Source organism: Orcinus orca, chromosome 14 (genome assembly GCF_937001465.1).
Source record: "Orcinus orca chromosome 14, mOrcOrc1.1, whole genome shotgun sequence".
Taxonomy (NCBI): Eukaryota; Metazoa; Chordata; class Mammalia; order Artiodactyla; family Delphinidae; genus Orcinus; species Orcinus orca.
In genome coordinates, this window is record NC_064572.1 from 4,565,715 (window position 1) to 4,580,810 (window position 15,096).

Consider the following 15,096-nt stretch of genomic DNA (forward strand, 5'->3'; position numbering starts at 1 on the left):
ACTTCTTCAATGTAAACCAACATCAATGACCCAGCCTAATCCAACAGGGAAGTTAAGAGCCACCCCTGCTCCACTCTGCTCCCAGGTAAGAGGAGCTTTGATCAACATCAAGACAAGAAACATGGGTGCTCCTGCTACTGAACCAGGTTCATGTGTCCTATGCAAAGAAAGCAGAAAACCTGAGATACTGAGGTGCGGCAAAGAAAGGCTTTATTCACAAGGCATCCAAGAGAGAAGAAAGGAGAACAAGTCTCAGATCCCCCTCCCCAAAAGTCAGGGGCTGAGATACTGGAGGGATACAGAAGCTGGGTGGCCTTAGGCCTGGGGGAGGTGACTGGAAGTAGGGAAAGGTGAGTTAATTGGTGTTCTGCAGAGGCATATGAGTAATGTGCTTCTTCGTGGGATGTAGGCTCAAAAGTGGAGGCACTTAGCATGGTCTGAGGGTGGAAATTCTGGTCCTCAGACCTGAAATGGTCATTCATGGGACAGCTGCACACGCCCAGGTTTGGGGGCAGTGTTCCCAACAAGCCTTAGCCAGCTCAAGCTTGAATTAGACACAGCTGACTCCAAGTTCCTGAAAAGAACTTGGGTGAAAACTTATTGTTTACTCAACACAACGCTTGGAGGACAGGCAACAAAACAATTAAAGTGAGCTTGCTCACCGAAGGCGGGCTACAAGCAGTGAGGTGTTTAACGAGCTTTAAGACAAGCTCAAGAATTCTGTTAGTCACCAGTTTCTGTTAACTGCATGCGGCAGAGTTACACTCCTTTTCTAGCAAATGAAGCCAAACTGTAATAAGTTCATCATGGGTGCGATTCCCCTCACTTGGATTGCTTCCCTTTCAGTCTTTTGTTTTCCCTGGTCTTTGGTGACAATCAGGGCTGACATGCTGAGCACGGTCCCTGCACCAAAAAATCCTGGCCAGATTGTGAGAGGGTCCAGAAGAGATATGTGATTGTGTGGACAGCCTAGGCCATCCCAGTGGCTCTGGGAAGACTGTGTTTCCTTCCCTAGCTTCATCTCTGTGCACTTTTTACCTCAGAGCACTGGGACATACGGGGACATGATCTAAGGTGAGCATAAAGTAAAGGGGCTCAGGGACAGTTCACTTGACTTTCATGCAGACCTTATGGCAGAGAGGAGACAGGAGCCTTGTAGCTTTTCTGCTCAGTTAGGCAGATTCTCCCAGGGCAGCTATTTCCCTGGAATTCATGGTAATGGCAAGTGTCCGAATAATGGATTTAGAATTTCAATTGTTCCCTTTCTTGAATACAGGTAATTGGTTGTAAGTAGGAGAATAAGAAAAAATATTTTATACATCCCTGGATATCACACAGATCCCAAAATCAAAACTTATTGCTGAGCCTGAAAATGGACTGAAGCGAAACTAGACTCATTAACTGTGATCACCCTTTCCATTGCTCTGCCATAGTTTTCCTGCTTCAGGCTTCTCTCCTAGCAGGAGCAGTAGTGATATAAAAACCTAAATGTTTTAGTTTCACACACATGGATTTTTCTTCTCTAAAATAAACAATCATGTTTTAATCTATTCATAACCAAATTTGTTCTGAAGGGTAATTAACATGAGTCGGTTTTGTGTATATTTACACCTTTACTTATAAGCCTGTGTCTTAGTGTCAAGAGACACTAAGACTCTTGACTCTGCAATGTTAGCGGCTCAGGAGGGATGTGCCTCATGACCCCACCGCACTGCAAGGTCTTTGCGGGCACATGGATATGTATCATCTTGCATCCCTCATGGCATCTGGGTTGGGAGTTGACAACATACACAAACAGGAAGAGGAAGAGTTTCTAGGGCCAGTTCAGATGAGAGTTCCCAAAAATGCAGCAAGTCAAGGGGAGAAAAATCACCAACAGTAGAGTTGAGGTCAAGAGCAAGAAATACTGGGTAAGGTACAAAACGGCCTCTCCTTGATGAGGGTAAGTGGATTGTGAAGATGGCATAGAAGTTAGAGAAATAGGATCAGGAGAATTAAAAAAAAGAATTCAAGAGACGTCAGGAGGGTCAGGGAGCAAAATCCCATTTCTTGACAAACTTTGCATGCTGCTGGGACACGTGATCTGCTGAAAGGTGCCACGAGAGACCACAGGGAACGCTGGTGAGTTTCTGACCTCTAACGTATACTTTCCAGATGGATTAACAGGAGAATCAATAAACATTGTCTACACTTGACATTTTGATAAATAGAGCTATATTATTTGTTGAGGTGGCAGGTGTTACCATGGCAGAGATGTAAGTTATATAAGAATATCTTATTTCTTGGAGTGTTTTCACTGCACTTATATTATTAGTTACATAATAATCACAGCTCCCCTGGGTATTGTTCTGTGATAGGCGATTTGACCAAGCCCAGTTCTTATACTCCTTTTCTCTGTGAGACAGGACATATTAACTTAACTTCTCTAAGCCTGGATTTTCTCATTTGTAATACGTTGATGATAGCACCTAATCAACAGGGCTATACAAAAGGTTAGAGGAGAGCATAGATAGGAGATATTTAGCATATGGCCTAGAAGAGTAATTTCTCAATACATATGGACCACTATCACTGTAGACACATCATTCGGAAGAGACGAATCTTGGAACTTTGGAGAGATAGTCTCAGACCTGGATTCTAGGACCACAGACAATGTTACGAATTCTACCTTCAAAATATCACTTAATTCCCTCATTCAGAGCTGCATTATTTTTTGTTAATATATTTATTTATTTATTTTTGGCTGTGTTGGGTCTTCGGTGCGGTGCGCATGCTTTCTCTTGTTCCGGCGAGCAAGGACTACTCTTTGTTGTGGTGTGCGGGCTTCTCATTGCAGTGACTTCTCTTGTTGCTGAGCACAGGCTCTAGGTGCTTGCACTCAGCAGTTGTGGCACGTGGGCTCAGGAGTTGTGACTCACAGGCTCTAGAGTGCAGGCTCAGTCACTGTTGCGCACGGGCTTAGTTGCTCCACAGCATGTGGGATCTTCCCGGACAAGGGCTCGAACCACAGTACCCTGCATTTGCAGGCGGATTCTTAACCACTGCACCACCAGGGAAGTCCAGAGCTGCATTATTTTTCCCAATAATACCCCAATACATGCTCTCTTCCTCTCTATCCTGATTCAGTCTACCCCTCACACAGCTATGGACTTCAGTGTGTTTGTTTTTTTTCCCCAATTATAAAATAACAATGTTGATTTACTTCTTCTTTGAAATTTAAAATTATCTTAAAATAAATAAAATCCCAAGCAATATAATTTATTAAATGACTTTAGTGTTTAAAAAAAGAAAAGAGAAAATAAAATAACTCAAGGCAGCTACTCTTGATGTAGCAGGATGCTCCCCGGGTGCAGTGGCTTTCAGGTGGGGTTGGCCAGCGGCTCTGACTGAGGTGTTGCCAGCAGTCCCCACCCAACATCCTAGACCTGTTTCCACAGTGAGGATTCATACTTCCCTTGTGTAATTGATGACTTTGCAGACAGAAAGTGAACAAAAGAGGAAGCATGGTTGGAGAATCTCAGAGAGAGTCCCCGTGGGAAATATGTTTGACCTCATGAGACAGTCCTGGGAACAAGGCCAATAATCAGAGGGGTTCAGTTGTTCTAGACAAACCTGGTGGCTGTTACTTGACATGACCCTGACCCAAACAATCCAAATGCCAAGTGGGAATAAAGCTATGAGTAATACCGGTGAATCGTCTAATAAATGCATATAGGGTAAGAGAATAATATTTTCAGTTCAGCAGGAAAAAGGAAGTCCTGGGAACTTTTCATTTTGTGAGGCACAATACAGCAGAACATCGTGGACCTAGTGACAATGTGGAAGTGAGCGTGATGTTCAAATAAGGGCAGGGAAGAAACTAGGGAGCGATTTAGAGGCCGCGGTGGCCCGTGTGGTCAGTGCAGAAACTGGAGTTCCAGATATAGATGATGTCGGTGGTAAACGAAGCAGCAGGGGCTGAACCGGCAGCTCTGAGCAGCCTCCCTGTGTGACAGGCTCACCAGCCCCAGAGGCACGTGAGGCAGCAGGAGGAATTGCTGGTGAGGGGGGCCTGGAACAGCGTGACAGGAGCAGTGAGAAGCATGTCTGGAGGGGAGAGGGGCCTCACGTGTCAGGGCAGAGTTCAGCCCCCAGGCAGGGGCTCCCTGGAAGATTGCTCCAGGCGGGAGCAGCATGGCTCTGGCCAAGGAGAAATGAACATCGACTAAGGATGGAGGGACAATCAAGTCATAGTAGGTCATGCGTAGACAATGAAATTGGTTAAGGTGCTGTGTAACAGCCTGCCTCCGAAAATCCTAAGGGATGCTGTCGAGGGTAAGTCCCCATGGACCATGAGAGCTGAGAACCTCTGCTGGGCATGGTCAGTGCACTTGAGAGCTGGTAGGATCAGTACAAATTTACTTTATTATTACTTTATTATTGCAGAGGTAAGACCCAGACAACCTTCAGATTACATTCATAAACTAAAGTATTTCTGTGTAAAATTTGTATACATTTTACATATTTTTTTCTGGGTAAGTAAACGCAGTAATATATCAAGATTAACAATACTTATATGTTTGAGGTTTTTTTTTTTTTTTTTTTTTTTTTTTTTTGTCTGTTTGTTTGGTTTAGATTTTTTTTTTTCTAATTCAATTGGCACTAAAACACCCAAACTGAGTCTCTTAGTCTTCAAGGCGATTATTCAGTTGGTGACTCCAATTAGTATTTTGAGACTCTTTTTGAAATTCTAAAAAAAATAGGAATATCCCCGAAAAGTAATATTTTAAATTTTCATCAATTTAGACTTTCCTACTAAGTAGAGGTGAGGCCTGTGATCCTCAACTCTGGCTGCAATATAAAATACTCAGGTAAATGTTTAAATATCCTGCCATCCGGCTGTCCCACTCCTGCACACTCTGCCCTAATTGTTCTCGTGATGTGGAGTCCTCTGTGACAGAAGTTTTGAATCTCCCAGTGTGATTCTAACAGGAATACAAAGATAATTATCAGTAAGCTAATGGGCAAGAAGTTAAGAAAAGTACAACGGATCTCAACTTTATAAAGTACATCTGTCATCTCTGCTCTTCCCCTTCCCATCTCCAAAACATAAACCCACAGGTGCACACTCCGCCCCGGTCCCCACCAAGAATCCATCCTCCAGACTTTACTGTATTTGAGTGTCTGCATTCCAAAAGCAATGCTAGATTCTGAGGGTTTTCTCTTACTTCTCTCTCCCCTCATCCTCTGCTAGGCTCCTCCCGTGGTTCCCCCTCCCAATTTCTACCAGAGCCCAAGGCTGTGGCCACTCTACTCAGTATCCCACTCCGTGTCTAACATGGGACCTGCCCAGACAAAATCTTAAACATTAGCTGAATTGAGGTAATGAAGTTGCTATTTGTGGTGTCTTACTAGCTGCTTTTTCTGCATGCTGGGAAGGCAAGGTTTTGTTCTCATTTTCTGGGTCACTGTTTCACCAAAACCCCAGGTTTCACTCTCCGAGTGTTGTGCTCTCTCGTGCATACGTGCAGTTGTATCTTCCATATTCTTTTTCCTAATTGTGTTTCTCTCTTGCTCGCTCGCTTTTAGCCATAGAAAAGAAGCTTTCAAACAGACACATGAGGAAAATATCATGAAAATGAGGGGCGCATTATCCACAGATCCTTGATAACACCCCACCCCCTGGGGATCCTGCCCATCTCTGCTACCCCCCTGGTGACCCTCTCCCCATTGCTCCCTGCATCTGATGATGCCAACCTCCTCTCAGACCCTAGAACACACCGGGCTCTTTCCAATCTCTGCTCCTGTCCTTTCTGCCTGGAATACTCTTCATCTTGCTCATCACCTGCACATCCTACAAGTCTCACACTCATCTCATCCCCTCAAGGGGACCTTCCAGACACCTTCTCCTGGGGAAGGGAGGCTAAGTACCTGAAGAGGAAGCTCAGAAATCCTCTCTGGCCTGTGAGGTGACAGCTGTGCAGACCCTCCCTCCACCCCAGTGTCTGACAGTGGTTATTTATTTATATATTTTTTTCTGACAATGTTTAGATTATAAATGGATCTTAGTTGAAGGGATTAAAGAAAATACATGTGGACATTGTGTGAGGATATTTGTGCCTACAGACACAGAGGCTATGAACACATGAACCGAGTAAAAGTGTAAGTTTTAATTTTTTTGTATTATCCTTAGACTTCTAAAAATCTCAAACATAAGGAGCTCTGTTACCCCTCAATATAATCTTCAGGTATATTAATAATCAAAGGGAAACAACCAAAGTAAATGTTGTCAATATTTATGATTGAAGTAAAAGCAATATTTTGAATGGAAAACAGAAGTTGGCCACTAATCGATGTTCTGTTCTTTCTTTATAATAATTGAAAATTCTCCTTGGCAACATTGATTGACAAGATGAGGAAGTTAAATTTCATAAACTTCTTATAAAGTCTTGGGTTATCCTCATTTATAAATAATGACACTCAGAAGAGAATTCGGGTTTTTAATGTTAAAAGGTTAAATAATAATCACATTATGAATTAATTAACAAACTCGTTAATAAATCAGTTAATAAACTGGTTTATCTTTTTAATGTATTCATTCTACTTTAATGAGCATAATTTATACTTTATAATTGCCTGTGACATCATATATGTGAATTTATATACTTTCAGTAAACTTATTAGAAGGAATAGAAAAGTGTATGGTGCACAAAGAGGTTGAATAAATGAAAATATATAATTAAAATCATCTTTGTTGTTATAGCATCTAGACCAGAGAAAGAAAAAGAAATCAGTAAGTATATAGAAGATTTGAATGACACTATTCACCTTGAAGTAATGAACATTTATAGAGTTCTCCACCTAATCATTGCAGAATAAAATAATATTTTTTCTAGTAAACATGGAAATTTTACCAAGATATTCTGCCCAGGAAACAGGCTCATTAAATATGAAAATAATCAAAGTATTACAAATTATGTTAAGAGAATTAAACAAGATCTTGCATGTAAGGGCTCAGGTGGGCACAGAAGGCTGTCTCCCACCCACCACTCTAACCACAGACAAGGGAAAACAGAGTTTCAGCTGGAAGTCATTAGGCCATTGTGGATCGAGGGGGATGGAGAGGTAGAAACAGACCGTGAGAGATGAAAAGTGTCCAAAGCAGGACCAGAATCCAGCACTAAGAGTGACCACCCTGGGGCCTATTTAGACAATTGACACAATTATCTCCAATCATTCATTGGGATTACTGTGTTTGCTACATGGTCTTAGATAAGTGCTAGTAAATACATCATCTCATGTAACTCTCCAAACAGCTCTATGACATAGTTGTATGGTCATCTCTGCTTTAGAAGTAAGGAAAGTGAGGCTAGAGTTGGATAGGTGGTCTGTCCAACATCACACAAATAGGAAGGGGTAGAGCTAGGATGGGAATGTTTGTGTAATTCAGGACCAGCTTGTGCATTTCCTAGCAGCATCCTCATGTCTAAATGGATGAGCCACAACTCACACAGGCACCTTTAATTCAGGATTGGGAAATGAACTGTGAAAAGTCTCCCACATATTTTGCATAATCTTTTGAAAAATAAAAGGATATATAGGACTTCCCTTGTGGCTCAGTGGTTAAGAATCTGCCTGCCAATGCAGGGGACACGGGTTCCAACTCTGGTCTGGGAAGATCCCATGTGCTGCGGAGAAACTAAGCCCGTGGGCCATACCTACTGAGCTCGCAAGCCACAACTACTGGGCTCGTGGGCCACAACTGCTGAAGCGTGAAAGCCTAGAGCCCTTGCTCTGCAACAAGAGAAGCCGCCTCAATGAGAAGCCCGTGCACCACAACAAAGACTCAATGCAGCCAAAAATAAAATAAATAAGAATAAATATATATATATATATAAAAGATTGTTAAAGCATTAAATAAAACACAGCTGTCACTTTCTATCAAGTGTAGTGAGGAAGAGAAAGAAACAAAACTGAAACATTTTAATAATTAATTAGTTAATTAACTAATTCCCATGGTTCACTTTTTTGTTGTTGGCTTCCTTAGATCCTCGTGTGCCTCTCACCGCGGTGGCTTCTCCTGTTGCGGACCTGTGGCTCTAGGCGCGAGGGTCTCCGCAGCTGTGCCTCGCGGGCTCAGCTGCTCCTCAGCATGTGAGATCCTCCCAGGCCAGGGATCGAACCCACGTCCCCTGCACTGGCAGGTGGACTCCCAACCACTGGGCCACCAGGGAAGTCCTGGTTCACTTCTATTCTCCACCCCTCAACTTCTGGTGACTGTGCTCAGCTGCTGGTTAAGGTGCAAATGCACAGACCTTAGGAAGGCCTCCTTCTTAAGCAGAGATGCCCGCAGAGGCTCTAAGCAAGGCCCACAGTCCCTCTCTGCTTGGCCCCCTGAACCTCCTCTCCTCACAACACCCCTGCTGTCAGGAGGATCCGCAGCGTCTGCCCACATCTCCCCCTCCCTCTTAGGAGAGTGGCTTCTACATTGATTTCCTCAGCAACATTATCAGCGGGACCCTTCCTCCTTCTAACTCCCAAATACAAGGACATTCCACAAACAGTGTTATACCTTGCTTTTAAAAAGATCCACCTAGGGCTTCCCTGGTGGCACAGTGGTTAATCATCCACCTGCTAATGAAGGGGACATGAGTTTGAGCCCTGGTCTGAGAAGATCCCACATGCCAAAGAGCAACAAAGCCCACGTGCCACAACTACTGAAGCCCATGTGCCTATAACCCGTGCTCCATAACAAGAGAACCAACCCAATGAGAAACCCGCATGCAGCAATGAAGAGCCGGCACAACATAAATAAATAAATAAATAAATAAATTTATAAAAATAAAAAGATACACTTAAATACCTGTATTAGTTTTCTGTTGTTGATGTAACAAATTACCAAAAGTTCCTTCTCTTACAGTTCTGGAGGTCAGAAATCCAAAATGGATCTGACTGTGCTAGCTTAAAATGTCAGCAGGTCTGTTCCTTCTGGAGGATCTGTTGCAGGGTCTGTTCCCTGCCTTCACCAGTCTGTAGAGGCCACATGATTTCCTCGCTTTCTGGCCCCACCGGCAATCACATCACTCCCACCTCTGCCTCAGTCCTCACACCTCCTTCTCTGGCTGTGACTCTCTGTCCTTCCTCTTTCATAGCTGAAGACCTTTGTGATTGCTTTGCACCCACAAAACTTATCCAGGAGACCCTCTCCAAGTCAAGATTCTTAATTTAATCTCACCCACACAAGTTCCTTTAGCTACGTGAGGTAATATATTTGTGTGTTGGGGAATTAGACCATAGGCTTTCTGAAGAGCCATTATTCTGTTGACCAAACTACCCTTTCTGCACAACTTGAAAAAACTTTGTTTTACACTGATGGAAGAAATTTTCACATATTAAGGTATGGGGAAGTCATTCTGGCTGACACATGACTTGAAATTTAGGCTATCCCAAAGAGCCTGTTTGTAGCCTATTCGACATGCACTGTACATCTGCTATTAACCATTAAAGAAAAAAATGCATTTAAAAGTAAAATGGAGCAACTATGGTTTAGGCTTTCGAAATGAACCGGGTGACCACTATAGACAAGGTTTCAAACACATTCTTTTATTAGTGAAAACTTGAGTTTTCTGACCTGTATTGTTAGCGAGCACAAGTTCATGTGCCTGATGCAGAGTGAGACCAAGGTTTATTGCAGAGCCATGCAAAGGAGAATGGGAGGCTCATGCTCAAAACATCCCAAACTCCCTGAAAGGTTTCAGTTAAGCATGTGTAAGGGCAAGCTTAAGGAGGGGTGAGGTTGGTTGTTGGCACAGGAATCCTTTGTCCACGAAGGTCAGGTCACGATGTTCCTGTAAACCTCCAACAAAAGAAATGTTATTCTCTGTTCTGCAACTTTTTATCTTTATATGAATGGCAAAGTGTTACACTCTTAAAGGTCAGAGCATTGAGAATGGGCTATCCTGTATATTTCAGGCTATAGGCAACATTTTTAACTTGAAGGTTATATAGGTTGAATAGGTTATATAGGTTAAAGTAAAAAACAAACAGATCTAATATGAAGTCAGATTGTTCTTCCCAGTTACAGTATCAGATTCAAGGACACCAAGAGCCATTCTCAAAACAGTATCTGCTGGCAGCTGCCACCTGCAACTTTAAGGTCTCCAGGTCTCCCCTTGTAACTATGCAACAATTTCAAACACCAACCAATCCTTTCTTAATAGGCACCCTTACCTCTTGCCAGCTCCAATTATAATTGTTTTCTTAAATTTTTATTTTATATTGGCTTATAGTTGATTAAAAATGTTGTATTAGTTTCAGATGGACAGCAAAGTGATTCTGTTATACATATACATGTATCTATTTTTTTCAAATCTCTTTCCCCATTTAGCTTATTACAGAATATTGGGCAGAGTTCCCTGTGCTATACAGTAGGTCCTGGTTGGTGATCTTTTTAAATATAGCAGTGTGTATGTGTCTATCCCAACTTCCCAATCTGTACCCCTCAACCCTTCCCCTCTGGTAACCATAGGTTTATTTTCTAAGTTTGTGAGTCTGTTTCTGTTTTGTAAATAAGTTTATTTGTATCATTTTTGGCTGTACCAATTTACATTCCCACCAACAGTGTAGGAGGATTCCCTTTGCTTCACACAGTCTCCAGTATTTATTGTTTGAACATATTTTGATGCTGGCCATTCTGACTGGTGTGAGGTGATGTCTGATTGCAGTTTTGATTTACATTTTGCTAACAATTAGCCATGTTGAGCATCTTTTCATGTGTCTCTTTGCCGTCTGTATGTCTTCTTTAGAGAAATGTCTATTTAGGTGTTCTGCCCATCTTTTCATTGGGTGGTTTGTTTTTTTGATATTGAGCCATGTGAACTGTTTATAAATTTTGGAGGCTAAACCCTAGTCAGTTGCATCATTTGCAAATATTTCCTCCTATTCTGTGGGTTATCTTTTCATTTTGTTTATGGTTTTCTTTGCTGTGCAAAAGCTTTTCTGTTTAATTAGTTCCATTTTGTTTACTTTTGTTTTTATTTCCATTACACTAGGAGATGGATAGTAAAAGATATTGCTTTGATTTATGTCAAAGAGTGTTCTGTCTATATTTTCCTCTAAGAGTTTTATAGTATCCAATCTTACATTTAGGTCTTTAATCCATTTTTAGTTTATTTTTGTGTATGGTGTTAAAGAACGTTCTAATTTCATTTTTTTTTACATGTAGCTATTCAGTTCTCCCAGCACCAGTTTATTGAAGAGACTGTCTTTCCTTCATCGTATAGTCTTGCCTCCTTTGTCATAGATTAACTGACCATAGGTGGGTGGGTTTATTTCTGGGCTTTCTCTCCTGTTCCATTGATCTATATTTCTGTTTTTGTGCCAGTACTATACTGTTTTCATCACTGTAGCTTTGTAGTATAGAGTGAAGTCAAGGAGCCTGATTCCTTGAGCTCTGTTTTTCTTTCTCAAGATTGCTTTTGCTATTCAGGGTCTTTTCTATTTCCATACAAATTTTAAGATTTTTGTTCTAGTTCTGTGAAAAATGCCACCGATAACTTGATAGGGATTGTATTGAAGCTGTAGATTGCCTTGGGTAGTATAGTCATTTTAACAATGTTGATTCTTCCAATCCAAGAACATGATATATCTTTCCATCTGTTTGTGTCACCTTCGATGTCTTTCATCACTGTCTTATAGTTTTTGGAGTACAGGACTTTTGTCTCCTTACGTAGGTGTATTCCTAGAAAATCCTAAAGACACTACAAGAAAACTACTAGAGCTCATCAATGAATTCTGTAAATTTGCAGGATACAAAATTGAAACATGGAGATCTGTTGCGTTTCTATACACTAACAATGAAAGGTCAGAAAGCGAAATGAAAGAAACAAATCCATTTACCATTACATCAAAATATGTATACATATAATTCTTGACAATCAACTTATGTCATTTTGAGGTTTTTGCCTTTATAAGCCTCCCCAATCTTGTAGTCTGGCTGAACACATTTCAGGTCCTTCTAGAATGTATCTCTCCTGAGCTATAGACCTCATTTTTGTTCAAATAAAATTCTTTTCTATTCCTACTATAGATTGATTTAGAGAATATTTATATTGACAACACAATTAAAGAGTTTCTTTTTAACATTTCAGAATATAATGAACAGCTAAAATATGAGTTACAGATACTAAAGCCCACTTTCATTTAGTGCACTGAGGCTGCTACAAGGGAAGGGGACAGGCACATTCTCTGGGCCCAGCAAGGAGGGCCTCGACAGCTCTCTGCTCCTCCCAGGCGCTCCGAAGCCCACTGCGCCGCCCCTGGTGGGGGTGGGGACGGCAGCTCAAGCATCATGGAGACCCTGGGGATATGACTATGAGTTGGGAGGTCCCCGGACCTGCACCCTTCAGAGACCATCTCCGTCAATGACACTCCAAGCTCTGGAACTGTCAACATGAGGTCCTCTTCTTATGGAGCAAGGGCTCATGTGACTGAGGTGCAGAAAGCCCAACTGACAGCAGGTGTTTTAATCAAAGTAAGGGTTTATTTAGAGATCTCCAAGCAAGGGAGTGGTAGACAAGCCACAGTTACACTCCAATTTAGCTTTTGAGTTAGCGGCTTTTTTAAAGGGAAGAAAAAAGAGGCTGCCATTAATCATCATCATTTGACATGTCTGTGACTCTTTCTTTTCCTTTTTTAACAAATCGAAGTATAGTTGACTTATTGATACAATATTGTGTTACTTTCTGGTGTATACCAAATTGATTCAGTTTTATATATATATATATATATATATATATATATATATATATATATATATAATTTTCCATTATAGGTTATTACAAGATATTGAATATAGTTTCCTGTGCTATGCAGTAAATCCTGGTTAGTTACCTTTTTTATGAACAGAATTGTGTAACTGTTAATCCCATACTATATGTGACATTTGTTCTTCATAACTTCAGAAATCAGGCTGTCTCTGGTTTATGATTCTCAGGCCAGGTGTTCCCCGGCTCAGGGGTCTTTGAGCTCATCTTGCCCTGGAGAAACAACCTGAATTTGGAGTGAACGATGACATCTACAACAGCAGCTGGTACACTGATGATGTTCACAACAGAAGTGTAGTCACCTGACTCTGCTTGATGAGTGTTCAGTTAGCACAGGATTGAGGTCAGAGGTGACAAAAAAAAGGAAGAAAGTTTTGGATAGAGAGATCATCTGTAAACTCAGTGAGGGAACTCTGTTTTAGGGGGACTTGGATTCACCCTGCAGGACGTGGGAGGACAGCACCTCACTCCTGGTGCCCAGTCCCATCAGCCCCTGGACGGACCCCTGCACCTTAAGAGGCCCCTCTGGGGAAAGGAGGAGCTGCTGGGACAGCGGTCCCTGAGCCCCTCTCTCTTTTGGCCCATCTCAGGGCTCCGAGTTCCCGGAGGAGCAGAGGCGGAGGCCCAGGTGGGAGCGAGTGGCCCGCAGGGGAAAGAGGAGCCCAGCTCTGCAGCGGCCCGAGTGCAGGAAGTCGGGGTGGTTCTGGTCCCGTTGGGGACGAGCCTGGGGTTGGAAGACCTTCTGCGAGCAGCGCAGTGCCGCACGCTAGCTCCCCACCTCTGCCGCCTTCCCTGTGGGCGGAGGCTTCTGGGTGGCTCGGGACAGGTTGGCGAGGCCTCCTTTCCCGCCGCTCCTCCAGCTCCAGGCCGGGACCCTGCAGCGGAGCTCCTTGTAGCTGAAGCGCTTACCCCGCCCGGAAGCCCGGGGAGCAGAGCAGAAAGGCCATGGCCGGGAGCCCTGGTCTCCGCCCCCACCGAGGGGTTCCTCCCAGACCCGCCGGCCAAGCTGCAGGAAGAGCTGGTGATCCACAGCCGCGTCCTCACCACCGGAGGTTCTCATCTTGTCGCATGAAAAATTCAGAGACAACAGGGAGAAGGAGAAGGCACAGCGAGGACTTCTGGGGCATAGAGGGCCGACGGAGTTGAGCAGCGGCGCCGAGCCCCTTGGACAGGCTGCTTACACGGGACGTGAAAATGAAGGGGCGGAGTATTCATTGGGGAGGGTGGGGCTTGTGGGTCGCACTTCCTGATTTTCACCCAGCTCCACCTTTCTGAGGGGAGGTGGGAATTTCCTCCTTATTTAGCCTTAGTGGGAAGTATCCCCGCCCCAGTGCATGATGGGAACTTCTCATCTGCAACGCTAATTTTATTGTAATGAGGGCATAATGAGCAAAAGGTTACATTTAGAGGCCTGAGATTCCCGGTTTCCCACCTTCCCTTGCCTCCAGGAGACTTGTCATCCCAAAATGTATCATTTTCTGTCCGCCCAGAAGTTCCTGCTTTTCTTTGTCTGCCTACAGACCCCCGTTGTTTACAAGATGTATGGTTTCCTGCCATCTGGCCCCACCCTCTTTCTCTGCTCCTGGCTAGCTCTTTTCCTGCTGGAGCAGCCAGAGGTGCCGCCCTGGGCTCTGGGCTGGTTGGGGGGCAGGTGTGCTTACACTTCTCACTCTGCTGACTTCCAGGTTGGGGCCAGAGAACTGGAGCGGGACGCGCTGGGCCCCTGTGCTGTCTGTCCTGAGCCCAGGGCTGGCACTGGACAACAAGGCAGGAGCCAACTACACGTGCCCAGGCAGGCCCCTTCTTTAATCCTTCATCTCTGGTGTGAAAGAGCCCAGATTTCCCATCCTGGGCAAAAATTATTCTTTAAAAATATTTTGCAGAATGCCTTCTGTTCTCTGCCAATATAAGATGTCGGTTGAGTTAACATTACCAGAGTCATCTGTAGGGATTGTCTGTGAGTAGCAAGGGCGGCTCATAGCCCCAAACCCTTTAGGAGCAGAACATAGCTGTTCGACTCCCCTGGGTCATTAGCTGTCAGAGAAGCTGGAGCCTTACTTGCAGGACTCCAAGTGAAACTGCAGAACGTGTTTCAGGTCTTAGTAGAGCATAGGTTATGCACATCTCTTGTGCAATCTGTTTGTTTTAGAATGCTCGTCTCTAAGAAGCGTCCCTTCCACTGAGGCTCTATAGATCAGGCCATAAAATCCTACAACCCATGGGCCAAATTCTGCCCCCAACCTGTGCTGTACAACCTGCAAGCTAAAAATGATTTTTGTATTTTTATATGTTG